Source organism: Quercus lobata, chromosome 9, assembly GCF_001633185.2.
Source record: "Quercus lobata isolate SW786 chromosome 9, ValleyOak3.0 Primary Assembly, whole genome shotgun sequence".
Classification (NCBI taxonomy): domain Eukaryota; kingdom Viridiplantae; phylum Streptophyta; class Magnoliopsida; order Fagales; family Fagaceae; genus Quercus; species Quercus lobata.
Genome location: NC_044912.1, coordinates 20,974,683 through 20,994,003, shown reverse-complemented (window position 1 = coordinate 20,994,003; position 19,321 = coordinate 20,974,683). Strand labels below are relative to the sequence as shown.

At 41.1% G+C, this 19,321-nt stretch overlaps 1 pseudogene; it reads left to right on the top strand.

Moving 5' to 3' along the window:
- Nucleotides 1-1,622: 1,622 nt before the first annotated feature.
- LOC115960596 lies at nucleotides 1,623-19,037 on the top strand (annotated as a pseudogene).
- The last annotated feature ends 284 nt before the right edge of the window (nucleotides 19,038-19,321 follow it).

Here is a 19,321-nt window from a genome sequence, read left to right as displayed (position 1 = left end):
GTTCTTTTTATTTTCTCTTGATTATGAGGATGAAAAGATGAGAACTTTTCTCATAGCCTAGGATCTAAAAGAAGATTATTCAAGTGAATATGAATTTGTTTAAAAGATAAATTTTGTAATAAAAGTAATTTCCTTATAAGAATATTGTCCATAGTGATAACAAAAAAATAAAGGGTAAGTTACAAGTTCATTCAACATATTCAACTTAGGCATTAAACCGTCTCATTAATCATGTTCAATAAAATATTGAGGTATTATTTTAGCGCATATGTGTATGTACAAGATATATCACATAAATCCAATAAATTCATCTAAAGATTAAAGCAAGTATTAACTGACTAACTATTGTAAAATATGCATTTTTTAAATATAAAAAATAGCAATTTAAAATGTCTTCTGTAAACATAATTTAAAATATCACAATTAAACATTTGATTTGGGCTTTTAGGCTAGTTTGTTTGTTTGGACAATTTTTAAGAAATGCTACGTCCACAATATTTTCACAATAAATCCTAGTTAGCAATTGTTACTAGTTTTAATTTACATATCATTAAAATTTTTTTTTTACCGGTAACAATCTACCACTTAAAATTTGTTATAAAAGTGTTGAGGACATGTTGTGAACATAGAACTATGCAATTTTTTGGTTCAATCTTCAATGGACCAAAATTTTGGAGAAGTCAAATTTTATTTTTAATGGACAAATTTTTATTTAGGATGTTCAAGTTTTTTTAGGGTGGTCAAGTTTTTTTTTTTTTTTTTTTTTAGGGTGGTTAACAATCTATATTAATTTAGAATTTCTCTTTTTTTAGGTATAAAATTTATTTATTTTTCAAGTTTGATGACCACCCTCAATTGTATATGGTGCCGCCCCTAAAAAACTAAGTTACAAGTTCGTTCAACATATTCAACTTAGGTATTAAACCGTTACATTAATCATGTTCAATAAAATATTGAGGTATTATTTAGTGTATACATGTATGTACAAGATGTATCGCATAAATCCAATAAATTCATCTAAAGACTAAAGCAAGTACTAACTAACTAGCTATTGGAAAATATGCATTTTTTTAATAAAAAAATAGCAATTTTAAAATGTCTTTTGTAAACATAATTTAAAATATCACAATTAAACATTTGATTTGAGCTTTTAGGCTAATTTTTTTGTTTGGACAATTTTTGAGAAATAATATGTCCATAATATTTTCACAACAAATTCTAGTTAACAATTGTTACTAGTTTTAATTTACATATCATTAAATTTTTTTTTTCTACTGGTAACAATATGCCACTTAAAATTTGTTATAAAAGTGTTAAGAACATATTGTACGAACATAGCACTTCTTGCAATTTTTTGGTTCAATCTTCAATGGACCAAAATTTTGGAGAAGTCAAATTTTATTTTTAATGGATAAATTTTTATTTTGGATGTTCAAGTTTTTTTTAGGGTGGTCCATTCTTTTTTTTTTTTTTTAGGGTGGTCAACAATCTATATTAATTTAAAATTTCTTTTTTTTATTAATAAAATTTATTTATTTTTCAAGTTTGAGGATGGTCTTGTGACCACTCAGGACCACCCTCAATTGTATATGGCCCCGCCCCTACATGCAATTATGACAAAATTTGCATATTTATTTGTGGAACCAGCTTCTCATCACCCCCACACCACACACACACACACACACACACACACAGTTATCAACTCAAATTGAATTGCATTGATTAGCTTGGATAGCTCCGGCAATGTCGAAGAGGGACTTACTAATCATTACGTGCAAAGGTATGCCTGATTTAATCTTTACATGAGAGTTTCATTATAGACAAATAAACATCGATTCACTTCCTATACATATATGGCTTATAGTAAGAACATATATCTGATATCAGAAGATGCAGTAAGTACCCAACGCTTCAGTCATTTAGCCAACAAGAGAACAACCCCTCCTGCCCCCAACCTTACTCTTATTATTTGATTTCTTTTCATAGATAAATTCCTTTATATGTTTGTTGTAGATTTATGTTATTACTTAACTTTTTTTTATTTTATGAAATAATATGTTCTTCTTTTTTTTCTTTTTCTTTTTTGGATTGAAAATTTGTGTAAATTAAATAAAAGTAATAAATTAAACTTAAATATTTCTAAAAAAATAAATTAAAACTTATAATTCTAAAAGTAATAAAATTAAATTCTGAAGTTTAAAAAAAAAGTAATATGCAAAACTTCAGATTTAGGAAGTGTTTGGTACATGTATTTTGTTGTTTGAAAACAATTATAAAAATACGTGTTGATAAAAAAGTGTATAGAAATACATGTAATGTTGTTTAAAAACTAAAATTGTGTGTTTGAGTGGATGTACCAAACACCTCCTTAATTTGTTTCACTTTGAATTATAAGATTTAAAACGCTTTTTATTTTTGGTATTTATAAATTTATCTCTCTCGCTCTCGAATTTGTTCAACAATGGGCTACGTGAATGTGTGATATATAGCGGCGGTGTGTTGGGGAAATGGGGAACCGGTGAAGGTGGAAGAGATACAAGTAAAGCCACCAAAATCATCTGAATTAGTTCGTGTCAAGATCCTATGTGCTAGTGTGTGTCACACAGACCTCTTAGTCACCAAAGGGTTCCCAATTGTTAGTATTCATTTCCTTCCCAACTGTTATTATTTACATTTACTTTCAACTCGTTTTCTTATGGCTAAAGGGTATGATGTCATTTGTTGATCTACAGCCTCTTTTCCCTCGGGTTCTAGGACACGAAGGTGTTGGGTAAGAATTAACCAATAACAACACTTTAACTGAAGACACAAACGTTTAATATATGAGTATTTTAAAGATTAATATACATTTTACTATATATACATAATAAATTTACAAAGTGTGCTGGATTTCTAACGAGGAAAAAAATATATTTACTATGGTATCGACATTGCATCGATTTAACATTTTTTTAAAAATCAAAGAAGCACAAATTGATGTTATAATAACTGGTCTTGCAAACATATTGATATATAGAATAAAATATGGAAAATTTTAATGCATACTCACAGGCTTCATAGTTGCTATTGTACACTTGATACATGCTCCTTTTTTAAATTATATTTTAAAAATATAATTTCACTCCATGCAGCAGTGCATGTATAAAGAGTGTGTGACTATCATTACTAATTAAAATATGCAATTGCAGTGTGGTAGAAAGTGTTGGCGGGGAAGTAACAGATCTAAAAGAAGGAGATCTTGTTATTCCAACATCACTAGGGGAGTGTGAAGACTGTGAGAACTGTTTGTCAGGAAAGACCAATTTATGCCTCAAATACCCTGTACCCACAAGTGGTCTTATGCCTGATGAAACTTCAAGGATGTCTATTAGAGGCCAGAGGTTGTATCACACTTTTACTTGCTCTACATGGTCCGAGTACACGGTTGTTGACACTAATTACGTTGTCAAGCTTGATCCAACTATATCTCTTCCACATGCTAGCTTCCTCTCATGTGGATTTTCTACTGGAATTGGGGCTGCATGGAAGGATGCTAAGGTTGAAAGCGGATCAACTGTGGCTGTTTTTGGTCTTGGTGCTGTGGGCTTAGGGGTATGTATATATGTGTTCTCTTTCATAATTTTTCACTGACAGTGTAGTATTTTGATTGGTGCATTATAAAAAAATTATATTAATATTGTGATGGCTCAAAACCGACGCTAGAAAGTTCCGGCATAGAAAGCGCCAGTATAACTCAACTACTGGACCTATGCCGGCAGTTTAGAGACCTATAACAAAGCGCCAGTATAAACCGTTTTTTTTTTTTTTTTTTTTTGGATGGATTAAAAGCGATGTTATTCAATCACCAACTTGTTAGATAGTGAAAAAATAAGTCTCTATCATCATTCATTTTTGTTTTTGTTGCAAGTTAATGATTATGTCTGGTCGAGTTTCAATTCATCCCCTACTAGAACGAAAAAGTATACCCTATAGCAGGTATATAAGATATCTCTCTTGTAGTAAATAAGTCTCATTGATTTGTAAAACTCACCTACTATGAGAGAGATGCCACATATACCCACTACATGGTATACTTTCCTCACTAGAATATTGTAACAATAACTAGAAAAACAAACCACCACAGACATATACATAGAAGGATAAGAAATTCGTTCAGGCCTCATAGTCACAGTCACTAATTAAATAGATTAAGAAAGCTGCGAATGGTTTATGGGTGATGGAAAAAATGCCCCCATGATCCTTGGGGAAAAAGAGTAATAGCAATTAAGCCATGTTTTTAAAATTGGGGGTTTAAACAAGCTATAGTCTATTTGAGCTTTTAACTTTATTCAAGCAATTGGACCCATAACAACACACAGGGAAGGTTGGTTCGGTGTCAAACCGTCCGTATAGAGCTTCAACTCCATCAAAGTGTCTTAATAATTACATTCACACTGTTGAAGAAAAATGTGTTAGACTTAAAATTTGTTCTAGCATATTTATGTGATATAATAAATTTATATGTAGAGAGGAAAACATGGCGAAGGGTGACATAAGGTTGTTACTCTATAACTCATGTCCTAAAGGCCAAAGGGACAACGATTTTGGATAATTAGTCTTTCAAATTCAAAGCAAATAATTCAAATTGGGTCATGTTAATTGGTGTTCTAAGGACAATTATTAATAATCATATTATGAAAGTTTTAATATTATTTTTATGGGAAATATAAAAAAGTTGACAAAAAAATTAATTACTTTTATTTCCCATAAAATGTTTCTAAAAATAGTTTCTAGACCAATAACCTTAGGCATTTGCTAACATTTCCCAAGGGAAAAAAGAAAGTCACAACATTGTCCAATTTTTTGTAGTACAAACTATAAAGAGATGTGACATTATCATGTGCACTTCTAACATAAATATATATATATATATATATATATATGTCCCATAGTTTTCCGATTCCCTTAATTTTTAACTTTGCAACGTATATAAGTAGACTTGTATAGGCAATTATTTTATTTTTCTGAACATAAACTTGCATAACTTGGTCTATTCTTGATGAGATTGTTGAATTAGTTGGACTCTCTCTCTCTCTCTCTCTCTGCTTCCTTTTTTTTTTTAATGGCTGTACCTTGTTGAAGTTTTATCAGTGCATGCAGTTCAGTTTACCTACCAGAAAGTGAAAAAAGAAAAGAAAAAAAAAATCTCTATTTTCTTTTTCTTTTAATATTCGAATGGTGGATGAAGGAAGTTTAAAATTATGTCCTTGTAAATTGCAGGCCATACAGGGGGCGAGAGTGCAAGGGGCAGCAAAGATAATTGGCATTGACACAAATGAGAGGAAAAAAACAAAGGGAACAGCTTTTGGAATGACTGATTTTATAAACCCTAACGATAATAAAAAAATCTATTTCCCAGCTAATCAAAGAGTTAACAGGTGGATTGGGTGTGGATTATTGCTTTGAGTGCACTGGGGTTCCTCCCTTGATCAATGAAGCCCTCCAAGCCACAAAAATGGTACGTCTCTGAATTCAAATTTACATGTTCTAGAACATGTAAATTTGAATTCCCCGGATGGGTCTAAAGCTGCGTTTTTAAAAACGCGGCTTTAGTCCTACCCAGCTAAACGTAGCCTTAACATCACAAAACGCAACTTCAGAGCGGGTCTATAGCTGTGTTTAGTAAACGCAGCTATACGTCCAGTGACAGAGCTGTGTTTTTGTAAAATGCAGCTCAAACAGCACCCTGGAGCTGCGTTTTTCAAAAACGCAGCTCTAAAGCGTGTTTTTTGTAGTGTCTTTTATATTCATATAATAATTAATGAAAAAAGAAAAAAATACTCAGTATTGTTGAGTCATCCCACATCGGTAAGGTGTGATATTGAGAAGGGGTTTATCACTTGCTCCGCGACACTAACTATTGCATGCAGTTTTGGTGTTGACGTGTGAGTGTATTCTCTTATCTCATCCCCTTCCCCTGTATATGTGTGTTTCTCAAATTGAAAATAAATAAATAAATACAGCAGATGGTCTAGTGACAAGGCTTTGTGCCAACTGGGTTTGAGTCGCCTGACTCTCATAAGTGAACGCGTTAGTGTCTGTCTTTCTTCACGTTGTCTTGGACACGTAGGGGTTACAACCCTCTCTTTCTACACTTTTTTATATTTTTTTAAAAAGAAAATTACACCTATATACAATTGTAAGGACACGATTTGGTGACGAACCTAAACAGTATTGGGTTCGTACGTAAAAGGCCCAGACAATATGATTTGTAGAGCGTGGGTGTAAAGAGCTAGGTTAACTGTGGTATCTACCTCCAAGATTTTCTCTCAAGCCCATACGAGGTTTTCCTTCTTTTTCGTTGGTATAATCAGCGTTTTTTTCTTAAGTCCCAGTGTTACTCTCTCTCTCCTCCTTCTTACTTCTTTCTCTTCAGTTTCATGTGTGTTCTTCTTTTTTCTCGATCCCCCTCTTCATGTTCTTCGTTTAGTTTATATACTCCCCTTCGCGATCCATCCTCGCCGAACACGTGTAGATTGTGTCCGGGGGATTTCTTTCTGTCCCATCTGGCACCTCCTGGAACTTCCTATGGGCAGCTGTAAGGCTGCTTCCCTACTGCTCAGGTATCACCTCCACATTAATGCAGCCAGAGAGTTGGTTGAGAGGTCATTAATGCGGAGGCAGCTATAGTTTCAGATATTTGTTTGCCTTATCTCTTTCATCTTTAGTCGGCTACTCTACCCTTTGAGATGACCTAATTCTGAGATCTGATCGCGGTGGGACCACGTCCTGATCGTCCTCGGACGCGATCGTCCTCGGACGCATACTGCCGAGAAGCATGACGTCCTCGGACAGGTATACGGCCTCGGATGGGCCACTGGCCCAACAATCCTCAACCAATTCTGAATCCTATGGGCCTATCAACCGAATGATCCCCACAATAGCTCCTCAAAATCCTACTTTTCGACTCCTCAGGAGAAAAGGTGGGTTTTGACGTCATGAGCCTGCACCTGTGCGCGTTTCGGGGCATGCCCCTGACGCTTCAGCGCCCCGATTTTGGCAGCATTAAATTCTGACAACTCCCTTGTCTCCCACGTTCGACGGTTAGATCCAAATCAAACGGTAGGGGGTTTCTCTTGTTTTGTGAGCGGGAATTTCGCCGCTCACAATCTTCACATGACTATAAAGGCGTTCCCAAATTAAACCTGTACCTTACCCTTAATGGTTACGCGGTTCCAAGGCCTATACACTGAACCTGCCTTCTTCCTATCTTCACTGTTCTCCTGGCGACTACGAATAATCGTACGTTGTCCGAGGTCCTTCCTTTGAACCTGTAAGTCCTCTCGAAGCTTTTACCATTTTTATTCAAAATCAAAAAGTTTTTTTTTTTTTTTACTAAGTTTCTTTAGAAAAAATGGGGAAACAGAGGAATCCCTTTCGGTGTCTCGTTGACTCCGAGGAGGGTATTAGAAACTTCCGCATGAAGTACAATATCCCACCAACGGTAGGGATGAGGTATGCGGCCCAAGGGGAGTGGGTTGACGCCAGGCAAACTGGGGAAGTGGTTATCCCCATGATTGCCTTTATTGAAGGAGGGATGACCATCCCCATGGGTAGTATCACTAGGGGTTACCTTAATTTCTTTAGGCTATCCCCCACCCAATGCGCTCCCAATATGTTTAGGATTCTGGGAAGTATAGACGCTCTGAATCAGAGAATGGGTCTAAATCTATCCCATCACGACGTGAATTGGGTGTACAGCCTTCACCGCCTAGCTGACCAGGACTACTATCTCAAGTCGAGATATCCTGAAGTAAGGTTGATTCAGTGCCTCCCTACTTCAAATAAGCACCTAAAAGAAGATTTCCTCATTTTTTCTGGGGAATGGCATGATGGTCTATCTTGCCCGACAGTGGAGGGAACGCCAGGTGGGTGCGAAGTTATAGACCTATGCTACTTAGCTCATGATCACATTTTAATCACCTTTATTATTTTCGCGTCTCACAATTTTTAACTTTAAAATCAACGGTCTTGCAGATAGACGCTACACGAAGCCCAATCTCAGATTGGTCAATAAAGCGAGCCTAGACAGATTATTGAGAGCTGAAATATACGTGAACGAGGCTGATGGTCAGCTACGAGCAGCACATTTAATTCTCGGATATACCCCCCTTTCTTTTGGCTTTCAGGCGCCGAAGGGCGTGATTAGGGCACGCGATCCTCGGCTTCGCCGTGTCAGTGTTGCCTACGAAGGATTCATCGTTCCAGAGGGTATTCCACTTCCCGAACACACACCTCTCACAGAACCTCTTTCCGTGGCCAGCGTCTCAGCGGGGCTTTCTTCACCCTCACCTTCCCTCAAGAAAAAGGGGACCAATAGGAGAAGGAAAAGGGAAACAAGCAAGCAAACCGTTGTTACAGTATCGGAATCCACGGACGATTTTAAGATTTTCGATCAGCCCTCAAACCCCGAGGAAAGTTCTGACGAGATGGGGGTAAAAAGGATACCCCAAAAAAGCCTAATGGAGCTGATAGGAGGTCAACAGGGAAAGTCTGCACCTGCCCAAACAGTACCATCCCAGGTTTCATCTCTTCCAGCCAGGTCTCCTCCTCCAGTCCCCCGCCACCCTCCTCAATCATCTCCGCAAATAGCACCGCCAAGCACTGCTGAGCCAGAGAAGCGCAGAGAGCAGAAAGGTAAGGGGGTGGCAGATGCGAGCAAATCCCGTCCCACTCGAGAGGAGGATGTCCAACGAGCGGCAAAGCAGCAGAAAACCAGACAGCCCTCTATGCGGGGCCAAGAGAAATCCGATTTCCCACATCCCGATTCACAAGCGTGGCTGCCAGTTCCTATGCTCGGTGGGGAACCCCTGCGAGACGATGCCTCTGTAAGGGATTATAACGGCGGCATAGGGTGTCATGTGGCCTCGGCCATAGAGGAGGCCTTATTGCTCCCAAAGGATATGGCTAAGCTAAAGAATGTGAGGAAGAATCAACTCATCCTTGACAATAAACGATATTTGGGCATGGTGAGAAGCTATCTTTTATACTGCTTCATTCTGTGACTGTGACTGTTACTTACTAATGCGCACTTTTCATTAACTATAACACTAACTCACCCCCCCCTTTTATTTTTTACAGATCATCCAAAATACCTTCAAGCTAGATGAGATGCTCAATGCTTGTTCCAACCAGCTAGATGGTGAAAGGAAAAGAAAGGTAATGGCTGTTTAAACCTTGTCCAAATCTGAACAGGATCTAACCGTTGCAAGGAAAAAGCTACAGGTCGAGGAAGAAGCTCGCAAGAGTGCTGAATCGTCATCAGAAGGCTACCAGAAGCAGGCCGAGGAACAGGCCATGCTTCAGCGCGAGGCGAATGCTGAGCTGAAGAAAACTCAGGAGCAAGTTCTTGTTCTTAAGAAGCATCTAGAAGAAACTCAGAGGTTAAGGGAGAGAGCCGAAAAGTTTAAAGAACAAGCCGAGAAAGCAAAAATCGAGTCTGAGAAGGCAATGGGTGAAGCCGAGCAGAGGGGCTATGAAATCGGGATAGCTGAAACTGAGAAAGCGTTAAGAGCCGAAGTTCCGGAGGTTTGCCGCATCTTCTGTGCGAGAACCTGGAGCGAGGCTCTTAACCGTGCTGGGGTTGAAGCCTCATCTGAACTACGTAAGCCAGAGAGCGTATATTACCCCGAAGCGATATGCTCCTCAGCTCCTCAACCACACCAAGCTGATACTCCAGCCCCAGCTATTAACCCCAGCGAGGAGGTTTTACCTCGCAACTCCCCTCCAGGAGCTTCTCCAAACAAATCCACCACTGCTTCGAAGACATATACGGTCTCACAGGGTTTTCAACAAGAATTGGACTCCACAGCTCAATCGGCTGGGGGCATCATCAAGAAGTAAAAAGATGGAAACTGCTTTGTAATTTTAATTTAGACACTTAGTAGAGGACTTTCTCGCTTACTTTCTTATCATTCTGATGGTTCTAAGTTATCTTTACACTTACTTACTTTGTCGTTGTAATTTTGGATGGATTCATTTCAGACGCCTCTTTTATTGTACGCCAAACTTGTATTCGAAGCTCTCTCTTTCTGACTCCTTAACGAATGTTCAAAGGGCATTACTTTTACTAAGATTATGATTTAGAAAACTCATCACCACTCTTTCTGCCATTTAATAATTCAATGCACAACTTAGCAGGTAAGTTTCTACCGAATTAGTGGTCTAAGGATTTGACATAACATAGTTTCTGTTTAGCAATTCAATATGAATGACAGGATGTTAATTTCCACTAAGTTTGCGATCCAGGGACCTGGCATAACTCAGTTTCTGTTTAACAATTAAGTATGAATGATAGGATGTTAATTTCCACTAAGTTTGCGATCCAAGGACCTGGCATAACTCAGTTTCTATTTAACAATTCAGTATGAATGATAGGATGTTAATTTCCACTAAGTTTGCGATCCAAGGACCTGGCATAACTCAGTTTCTGTTTAACAATTCAGTATGAATGATAGGATGTTAATTTCCACCAAGTTTGCGATCCAAGGACCTGGCATAACTTAGTTTCTGTTTAACAATTCAGTATGAATGATAGGATGTTAATTTCCACTAAATTTGCGATCCAAGGACCCGGCATAACTCAGTTTCTGTTTAACAATTCAGTATGATAGGATGTTAATTTCCACTAAGTTTGCGATCCGAGGACCCGGCATAACTCAGTTTCTGTTTAACAATTCAGTATGATAGGATGTTAATTTCCACTAAGTTTGCGATCCGAGGACCCGGCATAACTCAGTTTCTGTTTAACAATTCAGTATGATAGGATGTTAATTTCCACTAAGTTTGCGATCCGAGGACCCGGCATAACTCAGTTTCTGTTTAACAATTCAGTATGATATGACAGGATGCGGGACTCATAGAATGCATATTTGACGTAAGTTAAAAGAGAATATTTGAATTAAAACTTCTTTACTAGTAATAATACCTTCTGAGATTATTTACATTCCAAGGATGGAGTACAGGTTTTTCGTCTAGATCCTCTAGATAATAAGCCCCTATTCCAGCTACAGAAGTAATTCGATACGGTCCCTCCCAATTGGGTCCCAGTTTTCCCCAGCTTGGATTCTTAGTGGCCCCCAGGACCTTTCTCAGCACCAGGTCGCCTATGGCTAACGGCCTCATCCTCACATTGCTATCGTAGCACTGCTTGAGTTTGTGCTGGTAGTAAGCTAGCCGAACCATCGCGCTTTCCCTCCGTTCTTCAATCAGGTCTAAACTTTTTTCCAACATCGCATCATTATTACTCGAAGAGAATGCACTGGTCTTTAATGTCGGGAATCCAGTTTCCAGCGGAATAACGGCCTCGGCTCCATAGGTCATGGAGAAAGGAGTTTCTCCCGTCGAACGCCGGGGCGTTGTCCGATACGTCCAAAGCACATGTGGGAGTTCCTCCACCCATCTTCCTTTCGCGTCGTCTAGTCTCTTCTTAAGCCCATGGACAATGACTTTGTTAACAGCTTCAGCCTGCCCATTGCCTTGCGGATAAGCTGGAGTGGAATATCTGTTTCTTATTCCCAGTTCTGAACAGTATTTCCTAAAGGCATTGCTATCGAACTGGAGCCCGTTGTCCGAAACAAGAGCTCGTGGGATTCCAAATCGCGTAACAATGTTCTTCCAGACAAACCTCTTCACATCTACGTCCCGGATGTTCGCCAAGGGTTCAGCCTCAACCCATTTGGTGAAGTAGTCTGTGCCGACCAGCAGGTACTTCTTGTTTCCTATAGCTTTAGGAAAAGGGCCGACAATGTCTAGCCCCCATTGTGCAAAGGGCCAAGGACTTGAGAGAGGGTTAAGAACTCCTCCAGGTTGGTGGATATTCGGAGCATATCTTTGACACTGATCACACTTCTTAACGTACTCCTGCGCTTCTTTCTGCATATTCGGCCACCAATAACCTTGCGTTAGTGCTCGGCATGACAGGGATCTTCCTCCTGTGTGGCTTCCACAAATACCCTCATGCAACTCTTCCAGGATTAATTCTGCTGCCTCGGGAGACACGCAGAGCAAGTATGGCCCAGAGAAGGACCGTCTATATAGCTTTTTATCTTCGGACAACCAGTACCGAGGTGCTCTCCTTCGTATTTTCTCAGCTTCTACCTTATCTTCGGGCAACACATCACTGTCGAGAAATTTTAATATAGGGTCAATCCAGCACGGCGTCAAACTAGCTTGGCGAACTTGGCAAATCTCCTTTTCTGGTGAAGTGGGGGTATGCAAGTTTTCCACGATAATTACCCGTGGGAAATTTCGTGCTGAAGAAGTGGCAAGGGTCGCTAAGGAGTCTGCGTGGGTATTCTCGCCTCGTGGAATATGTAATACGTCGAACGACTCGAACTCTGTTCGCATATGCCTAACCCGGTTCAGATACCCTTGCATTCTCGGGTCTCTGGCCTCCAACTCTCCAGTCACCTGGCCAACGACCAGCTTCGAGTCCGAGAACAGTTTCACTGCCTTTCCACCCATTTTATGGACCATGCTCATTCCCATTATCAGAGCTTCGTAATCTGATTCGTTGTTAGTAGCTGAGAACCCCAGCCTTAGCGACTTCTCAATGATGACCTCTTCGGGAGATATCAGGACCAATCCCAGTCCAGCTCCCCGTTGGTTTGCGGCCCCATCCACGTATACCTTCCATACGGGCCCTCCTGGCGCGGATATTGTGCCAACCGATTTTTCATCCATGTGATCTTGATTCCTACTAACTTCCTCAGGGCACTCAGCGAATTCCGCTACTAGATCGGCGAGTACTTGACCCTTCACAGAGGTGCGGGGCATGTATTTGATGTCGAAAGCACCCAGAATCGTCCCCCACTTGGCAATTCTGCCGGTATAGTCAGCACTTCTAAGTATGGATTTGAGAGGCAATTGGGTCAAAACAACTACAGTGTGAGCTTGAAAATAGTGTGGAAGTTTACGTGTCGCATGGACGACTGCCAGTATGGCCTTCTCTAACGGCAGATATCTCACCTCCGCTTCATGGAGGGATTTACTTACATAATATACCGGCCTCTGGACGCCATTGTCTTCTCGCATCAAGACGAAACTGACTGCGTGTGGAGCTACCGCCAGATAGGCATACAATATCTCGTCCACTTCAGGGCTAGACATGATCGGCGGTTTGGATAAATAATTTTTCAACTGCTGGAACGCCTCAACACACTTCTCGGTCCATTCGAATCCCTGCCACTTATGTAACAGACGGAAAAAAAGACGACACCTTTCAGCTGACCTGGAAATGAATCGGTTTAACGCAGCGGTCATCCCCGTCAACCTCTGCACTTCCTTTGGATTCCGGGGCGCTTGCAAACTGTTAATAGCCCTAATCTGATCTGGATTAACCTCAATTCCCCTATGGGTCACCATGTACCCCAAGAATTTTCCTGAACCTACGCCAAAGGAGCACTTCGAAGCATTCAGGCGCAACCTGTGTTCTCTCAGTATCCCGAAGATGCTAGTGAGGTCCTCCACATGTTCAGTGACTACCTTACTTTTCACTACCATGTCATCAATATAAACTTCAATACTTCTGCCCAGCTGTGGCTCGAACATTTTCGTCATCATGCGTTGGTAGGTAGATCCAGCATTTTTCAGACCGAAAGGCATCACCTTGTAATGGTAGTTCCCAACCGGGGTCACGAAAGCGGTCTTTTCTTGATCATCGGTGGCTAACGGTATTTGGTGATACCCTTGAAAGGCATCCAAGAAGCTCATCCTAGGGTGGCCCACGGTCGCATCCACTAGCTGGTCAATCTTCGACATAGGAAATGGGTCTTTGGGGCATGCCTTATTAAGATCCGTGAAATCCACGCACACTCGCCACTTCCCTGTCTTCTTCTTCACTACCACCGTGTTGGCCAGCCATTGGGGGTAAAAGACTTCTTTGATAGCCCCAGCCTGTTTGAGCTTGGCAACTTCACTTCGGACTGCCTCGGCATGCTCTTTCGATGGTCGCCGAGGAATTTGCCTTCTGGGGGGAACGACAGGGTTTACATTGAGTTGGTGACAAATAAAATTTGGGTCTACTCCTGGAGCCTCATACGAGTCCCATGCAAAGACGTCCACATTAGTTCGGAGGAACTCCAGCAAACTCGCTTTCTCTTCCAGAGGCAACTTGGCCCCAACCCGAAAGAATTTCTCTGGATCATCAGCAACGGTCACCTTCTCCAGATCTTCACACTCTACCCCATTGGTTGGTACGTCTAAACCTGATGCTGGGATCTTTAATTTCTATGACTCATTATCGGCTGTAGCCGAGGTTTCTGCCTCAGGCCGATGCAGTATAGCCGCTACTTGGCATTGCCGAGCAGCCGCTTGGTTCCCTACTATCTCCAGCACTTGGTCTCCGGACGGGTACTTCACCTTCTGATGCAGGGTAGATGAAACCGCTTTAAGTGTGTGAAGCCAGGGTCTGCCCAGGATAGCCGTATACGGAGAAAAAACATCTACGACAATAAAATCCACCTCCACCACCTCCGTGCCTGATTGCACGGGCAACCTTATTAGCCCCATGGGAATGACTAACCTTCCCTCAAAACTGACAAGAGGGGAATTATAGGTTGTCAAGTCCTGCTGCTTCAAACCAAGCCCCTTGTACAAATCCGGATACATCACATCCGCTGCACTTCCCTGATCAACCATCACCCTTCGGACATCGTACCCACTGATCCTCAGCGTTACCACCAAGGCATCCTCATGGGGTTGTATGGTTCCCTCCAAATCTTCATCTGAAAAACCCAAAACCAAGGAGACACGCTTCTTGGCTCTCTTCCATGCTTGAGAACGATCCTCAGCCGGGGATCGGGACACCGATAACACTCTGGTGGGGCAAGATCCAGTCCTCCCTGGGGCCGCAAAGATGACGTTGATTGTTCCCCGAGGGAGCCTTGATGAAGCATCCCCACGCACCTCGGAACCTGCTTGGCTCACCCTTCCACTAGAGTGATGCAAGAGCTGCCTTAATTTTCCTTCCCGGACCAATTGCTCCAAATGGTCCCATAAATTTCTGCAGTTGTCTGTCATGTGTCCATGGTCCTGATGGTAATGGCAATACAAACTCGGGTTACGTTTTGTAGGCTCTCCTGCCATCCTGTTAGGCCATTTGAAAAATGGCTCGTCCTTTATCTTCTCCAAAACCTGCTGAACAGGCTCCCGAAATACCGCATTAACGACCTGGGCATCTGCCGAGACCGACTGGCCAACAAAGTCCCGCCTTGGTCGGTTGTTATTATAACGATCCGACCTGAAATCCCTCCTCTCCTGAGGGATCATCTTGGCCTTTCCTTTCCCTTGAAACTGATCCTCCTCTATCCTTTTGTACTTCTCTATTCTGTCCATCAGTTGGCGCACACTGGTAATAGGTTTACCCGTCAAGGATTTCCTCAAGTCGTGATCAGCTGGGAGGCCGGCTTTGAAAGTAGTTATGGCCACAGCGTCATTCTTCCCTCCTATTTCGTTGAACATCTCCCAGTACCTATCCGAATAACTCTTGAGAGTCTCGCCCTCTCGCATAGACAAGGTCAACAAGGACCCCAGCGGCAAAGGAGTCCTGCTGCATGTAATAAAACGAGCACCAAAAGCCTGGGTCAGTGCTTTGAAAGATCCAATAGAGTTGGCCCTTAAGCCATTGAACCACCTCATCGCCGTCGGACCCAAGCTCGACGGAAAAATCTTGCACATCAGGGCATCATCCCTGAAATGAATAGCCATCTTCTGGCTGTAATAGCTTACATGTTCCACCGGATCCGAATGGCCATCATACAGAGAGAACGTAGGTTGATTGAACCGCCGAGGATGGGTAGCATCATCTATGCTTCTTGTAAAGGGTGACCTGGAAATTTGACTCAAGACTTTGTTCATGGCATCGTTTCCCACGCCCCTACTAGTTGGACTTTTACGCCTACGCCTATGGCGACGCTCCTCTTCGTAGGAGAAAGTCTCACTCTGCGGAGTTCTCGATCTCCACCTGTAACTAGTTCCATCCGACTCCCCGGATGATAGTTCAGAGCGAGGTGGGGAACGCTCCCGTCGTGCATGACGTAACTCTCTCTTCAAGTCCGCAATTTCACGTTGCAGATCCCCATCATGCTTCTCGTGGGAAACGTGACTCTTCCCGCTTGTACGGGTTCTCGTGGTGTGAGTAGTATGTATGCTCCCCTCTTGGACTTCCCTCCGTTCGGGACTTTTTCGAGGACCATCATGCTGAGAGCCCCTTGACTCTGCCTGATGCGGGCTGATATCCCCCTGATGCAGCCCCGCTGCGGGGTGAGGCAGTTCCACTCCTTCCATCGAAAACGTTGTATCGGAGGTTGTACAAGCTAACACAAGCTCTCCCCACAGACGGCGCCAATTGTAAGGACATGATTTGGTGACGAACCTAAACAGTATTGGGTTCGTACGTAAAAGGCCCAGACAATATGATTTGTAGAGCGTGGGTGTAAAGAGCTAGGTTAACTGTGGTATCTACCTCCAAGATTTTCTCTCAAGCCCATACGAGGTTTTCCTTCTTTTTCGTTGGTATAATCAGCGTTTTTTTCTTAAGTCCCAGTGTTACTCTCTCTCTCCTCCTTCTTACTTCTTTCTCTTCAGTTTCATGTGTGTTCTTCTTTTTTCTCGATCCCCCTCTTCATGTTCTTCGTTTAGTTTATATACTCCCCTTCGCGATCCATCCTCGCCGAACACGTGTAGATTGTGTCCGGGGGATTTCTTTCTGTCCCATCTGGCACCTCCTGGAACTTCTTATGGGCAGCTGTAAGGCTGCTTCCCTACTGCTCAGGTATCACCTCCACATTAATGCGGCCAGAGAGTTGGTTGAGAGGTCATTAATGCGGAGGCAGCTATAGTTTCAGATATTTGTTTGCCTTATCTCTTTCATCTTTAGTCGGCTACTCTACCCTTTGAGATGACCTAATTCTGAGATCTGATCGCGGTGGGACCACGTCCTGATCGTCCTCGGACGCGATCGTCCTCGGACGCATACTGCCGAGGAGCATGACGTCCTTGGACGGGTATACGGCCTCGGATGGGCCACTGGCCCAACAATCCTCAACCAATTCTGAATCCTATGGGCCTATCAACCGAATGATCCCCACAACAATAATTGCCGACACTAATTTTTTTTATAATGTTAGAAATACAAATTATTTCACAATATTTTTTACAAACGGTTGATGTACACATATTGTAAGGACGCGATTCGTGGCGGACCGTAACAGTGTCGGGTTCGCACGTGAAAAGGCCCCTAACAACATCATTTGTAGAGCGTGGGTTTGGAAGGCTAGGCCTTGATCGATAGGCGGTGGGTTTTTTGCGGTGTTCGTACCAGTTTACGTTTTCCTACACCCCTGGAGTCTTTCTCCTGGAGGTGGGCTAGGAGGCTCTGGTTTTTGGCCATTTTTCCCAACCCCTTTCTTTAGGTTACTTATTTTTCCTTTTATACTCGCCTGCGTCCACTGTCCTTCGCCCACGTATAGGGTCAATCTTTCCAAAATTGATACTTGTCCCATCAGCCCATATTCAAAGTCGTTGGGGGTGGTTGTAAAAGCCAAAGACTGCGGCTCTATCAGGTTCAGAGCATTGAATGGCAGTGAGAGCAGCTTTCCCTGGATATTTTAGATCTTTCGTCCTGATTTCGGTCTTATACCGTTTTTACCCTTCCTTCAGGGGGGGGACTTTGGGTCTGCCGAGGACTGAGCCGTCATCGGCGATATCCACAGGCTATTTTGTCGAGCTTGGGCCATAGCCCTCCTCGGCTTGGGCCTTCGGATTTTCCCCAGGTAGATGGGCCTGGCTCATAAATCATTTGGGCCCCACACATATAATGAGTGATTATTAGCAAGTAAAAAATATATATATATTTGAGATGGACTTAAATAAGAATTAGTAAAAGTTAGTCACATTAATAATTTGTAAAAATATTGTAAAATAATTTGTGAATATAGTAAAATTTTTTATTTATTTATAAACATGTTTATCGGTTGTGCATGCATGGTGATCAGGGAAAAGGACAAACATTAGTAATTGGGGCAGGAAATGATCAGACTGTCCAGGTCAATTTCATTTCCCTCTTGTTTGGTGGAACTTTGAAGGGTAGCATTCTTGGAGGGCTCAAATTCCAAACTGACCTTCCTTTTATAATAGACAAATGCAAAAATAAGGTGAATTTAAATTACATTGCTTACTAATAAATGTGGCTGCTTCATGTTATACGTACATAGAACTTATTATCTGCTTATCAAAAAAAAATACATAGAACTTGTTATCTTGGCTCCAAAAACATCAACTTATAATATAATGTATATTTCTAATTTATTATAATATTTAGCAGCAGTTCTACTATTTGCTAGTACTACTTTTAAGTGATGCTAGCTAGGGGAGTAAGACTAAGAGTAGTGCAAATTCGTAGTATCTATACCTTTAACATTTTTCCACTCCTTTTTATTTCCTTTTCCATGTATTTTTTTTCCCCTCCCCCTTGGTTAGGGTTAACACTGATAATGCTTTCATTTTTTAGATGGAAAAATTGAGAGCTTCCAATTATATAGTGTAAAATATGTTTTATAATAACTAATATTTACTAATCATGTCAAATTTTGGGAACTTTTGAAATGCTGATTTACTCTTTTTTTTTTCACAGGAAATCCAACTTGAAGAACTTTTGACTCATGAAGTTTTAGTAGAAGACATAGATAAAGCATTTGAGAACTTGAAGCAACCTGATTGTGTGAAGGTTCTTATCAAGTTTTAATTGATCCTGCTGCGAGCCATAACAAGATGCATGTTGCTTAAAAAATAAACTTTTTTTTTTTTTTTTTGCATGTAATAAAGATACATTTGATTTGAGACGATGGGAACATGCTTTTTTCCTTTTTCTAAAAATTCCCCCCTTATTGCTTCACTTGTATAAGCACTATAAATTGTAAAAAAGGGCGGATAAGTTAAGTAACGTTTTTGTTTTTGTTTTTGTTTTTGTTTTTGTTTTTTAAATTGTTAATTGGCACCACACAAATTAGAAAAGCATATGATTTCTTATCTTAAGTAATCTTCTTGGGATGCTCAAATGGTCGGCCTCCAATCATAATCAGCTGTCCAACCATAATATTTTATAGGAAAATATCCAGAACATTTCTTTGAGACTTTGAGTCCTCAAACTGAATTTTCTTCTTGGTTGAAAAGGGGAATTTAATTTTCTGCTTTCTTGAAAATTTACCCTACAAATACTTGTCAAGTCAAATTAAAGATTTGAAAAAGATATATTCCAAGAATATCCACATCAAGCTAACCA